This window comes from Bison bison, unplaced genomic scaffold (genome assembly GCF_000754665.1).
Source record: "Bison bison bison isolate TAMUID 2011002044 unplaced genomic scaffold, Bison_UMD1.0 scf7180017864178, whole genome shotgun sequence".
Lineage (NCBI taxonomy): Eukaryota > Metazoa > Chordata > Mammalia > Artiodactyla > Bovidae > Bison > Bison bison.
Genome location: NW_011494750.1, coordinates 1808955 through 1814698, shown reverse-complemented (window position 1 = coordinate 1814698; position 5744 = coordinate 1808955).

Genomic DNA, 5744 nt, shown 5'->3' with positions numbered 1-5744 from the left:
GGCTGCAGTCACCATCTGCAGTGATTTTGGAGTCCCCCAAAATAAAGTCTGTCACTGTTTCCACTGTTTCCCCATCTATTTGCCATGAAGTGATGGGACAGGATACCATGATCTTAGTTTTCTGAATGTTGAGCTTTAAGCCAACTTTTTCACTCTCCTCTTTCACTTTCATCAAGAGGCTCTTTAGTTCTTCACTTTCTGCCATAAGGGTGGTGTCATCTGCATATCTAAGGTTATTGACATTTCTCCCGGCAATCTGGATTCCAGCTTGTGCTTCTTCCAGCCCAGCGTTTCTCATGATGTACTCTGCATATAAGTAAGCACGGTGACGATATACATCCTTGACATACTCCTTTTCCTATTTGGAACCAGTCTGTTGTTCCATGTCCAGTTTTAATTGTTGCTTCCTGAGCTGCATACAGGTTTCTCAAGAGACAGGTCAGGTGGTCTGGTATTCCCATCTCTTTCAGAATTTTCCACAGTTTATTGTGATCCACACAGTCAAGGCTTTGGCAGAGTCAATAAAGCAGAATAAGATGAACAGATCTCTGTAAACCATAAAAGGTCTCCAAGGCATGAACTGAAGCTTTCATCAAACCTAGGCCAGAAGAAAACAGTCAGTGGTGCCTAGGAACCAGGAAAGAGCATCTACAAGAGCTGAGGGTATAGGAGGTTCTAAGCATAATGCACTGACATTCAAGGGTGCTGCTAAGTCACTTCAGTCGTGTCCAACTCTGTGCGACCCCATAGACGGCAGCACACCAGGCTCCCCCGTCCCTGGGATTCTCCAGGCAAGAACACTGGAGTGGGCTGCCATTTCCTCTCCAATGCATGAAAGTGAAAAGTGAAAGTGAAGTCACTCAGTCATGTCTGACTCTTAGCGACCCCCTGGACTGCAGCCTACTAGGCTCCTCCATCCATGGGATTTTCCAGGCAAGAGTACTGGAGTGGGGTGCCATTGCCTTCTCCAGACATTCAAGGGTACCTTTAGTCATTTCTACTAATGGATATAATGATAAAAGAAATGTGGTTGAACCCTTTTTGTGGCTAAGAAACAGTCCATATCTTTTCTTCATATTTGAAGATGACTCAACTGATCCAGCTAGTAGGATATGTGCTGGGGGATATTTCAGGCAGCCTTTGTTTTGAAATATTCCCTCACTCACCCACTTTTTTCCTCTCCAGCTCATTCTCCCATTAACCAGGTGACAGAGGCTAAGTAGAGCTCTGCATAGAGGACAGAATTTTATTTCCTGTCAAGGCTCCACGTCACAACTTTAGACACCCTGATGTGATGTTAAAACAGATCCAGACAGCCTAATTAAGGGTCTGCATTTAAACCCAAGGCTGAAGTTAGCCCCAAGGCTATCCAATCTGCTTATTTCATTTTACAAGACACAAAGAGCCAAGAACTTTCACTTATCCTGCCCTTCTCAGTGGTTTTTCCTTCAGCCCTTAAAAGCCTGCTGACAGACTGCTAGAGAAGTCCATAATCTCTCCTTTCTGCATATTTCCTCTTTGGTGGAGCTGATGCTTCTGTGGTCAAAGTTCTTGGACAGCCTGCATTTTAGGGCCTAAGGAGAAATGGACTATAAGAGAAAAAAAAAGCTGTTCATCCCTTCATTCAACCAGCACCTATTAAATGCAACCAAGTGCAAGCTGGGATAGGCTTTGCCGTCTTGGAGGCCAGTCAAGGCATTAAAACCCACAGCCATATAAGATCTGTGTTAATGTCGCCACTGCTGTCTCCAGGGAATAATGCAGGGAGTACCTGGACTGAGAGCTGAAGTTAATCACTGAAGCTGCTCCTTTTAGGCTGGATGGATCCATGTCCCATGGTAGGGATGTTTCCACCAAAATGGCTTGTGATTGTGATGGAATGAGCACTGTCCTAACCCTTGCAGACTTTCCAGAAATGCTCGGCACAATTACTCAGCAGCCACCATGTTTGGCATTTGTTTCCTGCTTCCGGTTGCAATAATACAGTCTTCACTTAGATATCTAATGTCCACAAGGGTTTCATTATTAACTTCCATGTGTAGAACTATTGAGAGATCCCAGGAATGAAGTAGGTGCACATAAGTCTAATAAATACATAAATAAATGCCATTTGATGATAATTCTGGACTTGCTAAACACTGAGCATCTACTATGGGCAAAGTACTATATTAGGTTTCTACAAGGCTCTACAGAATCTGCCATTCCCTTCTCTCTATTATCAGTAGAACCGCAGCTGCTACCTTCCTGTTGCCAAATACTCTGCTCTTTCTCAAACCTGCCAGGTATGCACCCAACTTAGGGTCTTTGCATAGCTGTTCCCTCTGGCTAGCACTTTCTTCCTCTAGATATACTCATGGCGAACTGCTTTGCCTTTTTCAAGCGTTTGCTCAGATGTGATCTCAATGAAACTCTGACCACCCTTCATAAAATTATAGTCTTTCCAACTGCACTTCCCAATTCCTTCTACCTTGTTTCATTCTATTTTCCCATTGCACATATTGTCAATAACATACTACACAATTTCTTAAGTGTTGATTGTTTATGTTTTCTCATTATAATGTGAACACCATAAGAGGAGGGTTTTTTTTGGGGGGGGATATATTTTATTTATGGATAATCTCAAATGCCTAGAACAGTCCCTGCACATACTAGGTGCTCAAAAAATATTTGCTGAATGAATGAATAAATCAGACATTTAATGCCCACCTTCTAGTGGGGTTGCACCTAAACCAAGTAAGACAAAAAGGGATTTTGCCATCTTGTTCTAAAGTCTAAATCTCTGGGATCTAGACTCTGCACATTGTTAATTCACCAAATTCCAGGTTACCATCACTCTCTCCTTACATGTAATCTTCAATTTATTTCTGATAATATTTAAATAAAGTAAACATGTCAATGATCAATGATTGAAGAAGACTATTTCTCTATACTGCTAGCCTGTTTCTCAAAGATTAGGGTGACATTTTGCTCAGATCGGCTCCTCCCCGCCCCCTCTGCCTGTGGATCTGTCCGCATCGCTCATCGTTTCATTCTGGCCACTCTCTCACTCTGTGGTCTCATCCACAATTTCATCTTTTCACTCCATGGAGGTGATTCTTAAATCTGTATCACTTGAGTCCAGTCTCTTCTCACAACTCTCCTCCTGGACTCCCTAGGCCTACTTACGCGATTCTGTTTGCATGTCTCATTGCTATGTAAAAGTAAACAGGTCTGAAACAAAACATCTTGTCTAACCTTTGAGACTGGCTTCTCCTGACTTTCTACTTCCATTTGGGCAACCATTGCCTCCCATTCCCTAGGCTCCAATCCTGGCCACACTGACTCATCTCTCTAAATGGGTCCCACCCTCACCTTTATTCCTAACTTAGTCTGTTGCCAAAACTTTCCCCCTTTCTTGGATCTTTTCTCATCATTTCCATTGCTCATATCAGACTCGTAACTGGGCTCTCAACTCTAACCATTTTAGAATTAGACAATCAAGCTAGTTAGTTTTCCAAAGTGCAATTCTGATTTTGTCACTCCCTTGCTCAGAAATCTTCAGTAGCTCTTCACTGCCTACTTTAATAAAGTACAAATTCCTTACCCTAATATTCAAGACCCTCCAAAAAGTGTTCCTTTCTCAGTTACTCTTGTGTCCCACTAACTTCCTAATATGAACCCACTTCTAAAATCAGCCCACAGGTTCAACCCCCAATATAAAATGTACTTTCTTGTCTCTGTGCCCATACTTTTCCCACTACTAGACATTCTCCCTTCTCCTTCTATTAAAAAAAATTTTTTTAACATGTCAGTGGTAAAAAATTCATTTCCCTCCCTGATGAGTCCCAATCCCCTTTTTTGAAATTCCAGTATTGTTCTAATCATTTCCAGGCAGACACACATATACACATACAATTATAACCATATATAATAAAATTATTCCATGTGCCAAGTCACTTCAGTCACGTCTGACTATTTCGCAACCCGAGGGACTATAGCCTGTCAGGCTCCTCTGTCCATGGGATTCTCCAAGCAAGAATACTGGACTGCATTGCCATGCCCTTCTCCGGGGGATCTTTTCAACCAAGGGATTGAACCTGTGTCTCCTGTGGCTTCTGCATTGCAGGCAGATTCTTTACCACTGAGCCACTGGGGAAACCCCCAAATCAGTCCATATGTATGCTTTTCTGCAACTTGCCTTTTTTACAATTAAATAAAATTTGTGCATTTTTCTAACTGGCGCATATAGATTAACCATATTCTTTTTAACAGTTGCATAGTATTCTGTTGAATGGATATACCATTATTTATATAAGTTCCCTATAAATGAACATGTAATTTTTAGGCGTTTTTTTTTGTTGATGTGTTTGTTTTCTAAATCAGTGTGTAGTGAATGTATTTGTACATTTTTCTTTACATACATTCATAAATCTGTATGACAAATTCCCATCAGTAGCATTATTTGGCCAGAGATTATATACATTTTACATTTTAATAACTGTTAAATTTGCCTCCTAAAAGTTTGTACCAGTTATACTTTTACTGACAAGTGACTTTGAATGTATATTTCTTTTTTTTTTTTTTTAATCAATGGACATGAGTTTGAGCAAATGAATGTATATTTCTCTAACTCTTAGCTAACCAAAAGTTGTTAAACTTTCTCATCTTTGCCAATTTGATAGATTAAAACAAAAACTATTGTTTTATTACTTTCACTCATCCCTTCTCCATTTCTTACCCTCTTGCCTACATACAGTTTAAATCTCAGATTAAAAATACATCCCCTTCACAGATCTTTCTCCATCTATTTTCTCCCTTCCCCTAAACATCTACAGCTTTTCTTTTATATTGTTCTCATATTGCTTGAATTTTAGTGACTAGTTCTATACGTTTTATTCCTCTGACAACTGTAGTTTGCAAATTCCTTTAGGATCAGGTCTTATTCATAGAAACACTGACTGTAGAGACAAAACAAGAATTTCAGGAACCATATTAACCAAGTCTCTCATTTTTACAAATAACCAGAGTATTAAGTCTTTAAAGAATGCATTACTGTTCAAAGGCTGTTTCTAGACACTCAATTAGTTATATTAATTCAACACACTAAATTTATCAGGGAAACATCATTATCCCGGTTCACTGATAAGGAAACTAAGTTCCACATGATTTACTGAGAAAAGTGCTTTACTCAGAGCAGGTCCAAGACCAGGATCCATCGTCCTGGCTCCATTCATTCTCCTTCCACTGTATGTTAGTTGCCTTTCTGGTTTCCCGCACTCACTCTGCTGCACATAAATATTTGTGAATAAAATGACTCGGAAAAAGAATTGCCAGGTGTTGTCTGCATCTCCAATACTTTGTCCACTTGATGCGAAGAACTGATTCATTGTTAAAGACCCTGATGCTGGGGACAGATTGAAGGCAGGAGGAGAAGGGACGACAGAGGATGAGATGGTTGGATGGAATCACCGACCCGATGGATTTGAGTTTGAACAAGCTCCAGGTATTGGTGATGGACAGGGAGGCCTGGCATGTTGTCGCAAAAAGTCGGACAAGACTGAACGACTGAACTGACTGGCTGACAGGAGTTTAAATACCTGCAATTAAGTAAAGCAAACCTGCTGACCACCCAGGAGGCACGGCTAGCTCTTCACACACCTTTCTTCCAGGACAGTCTCAATCTTTCGCTTCTCGCCCCGTGACCTCCCCACAGGACCAAGCAGAGTCAGGCTCCAAGGGAAACACGGCTGCGCACGGCCCCTTTA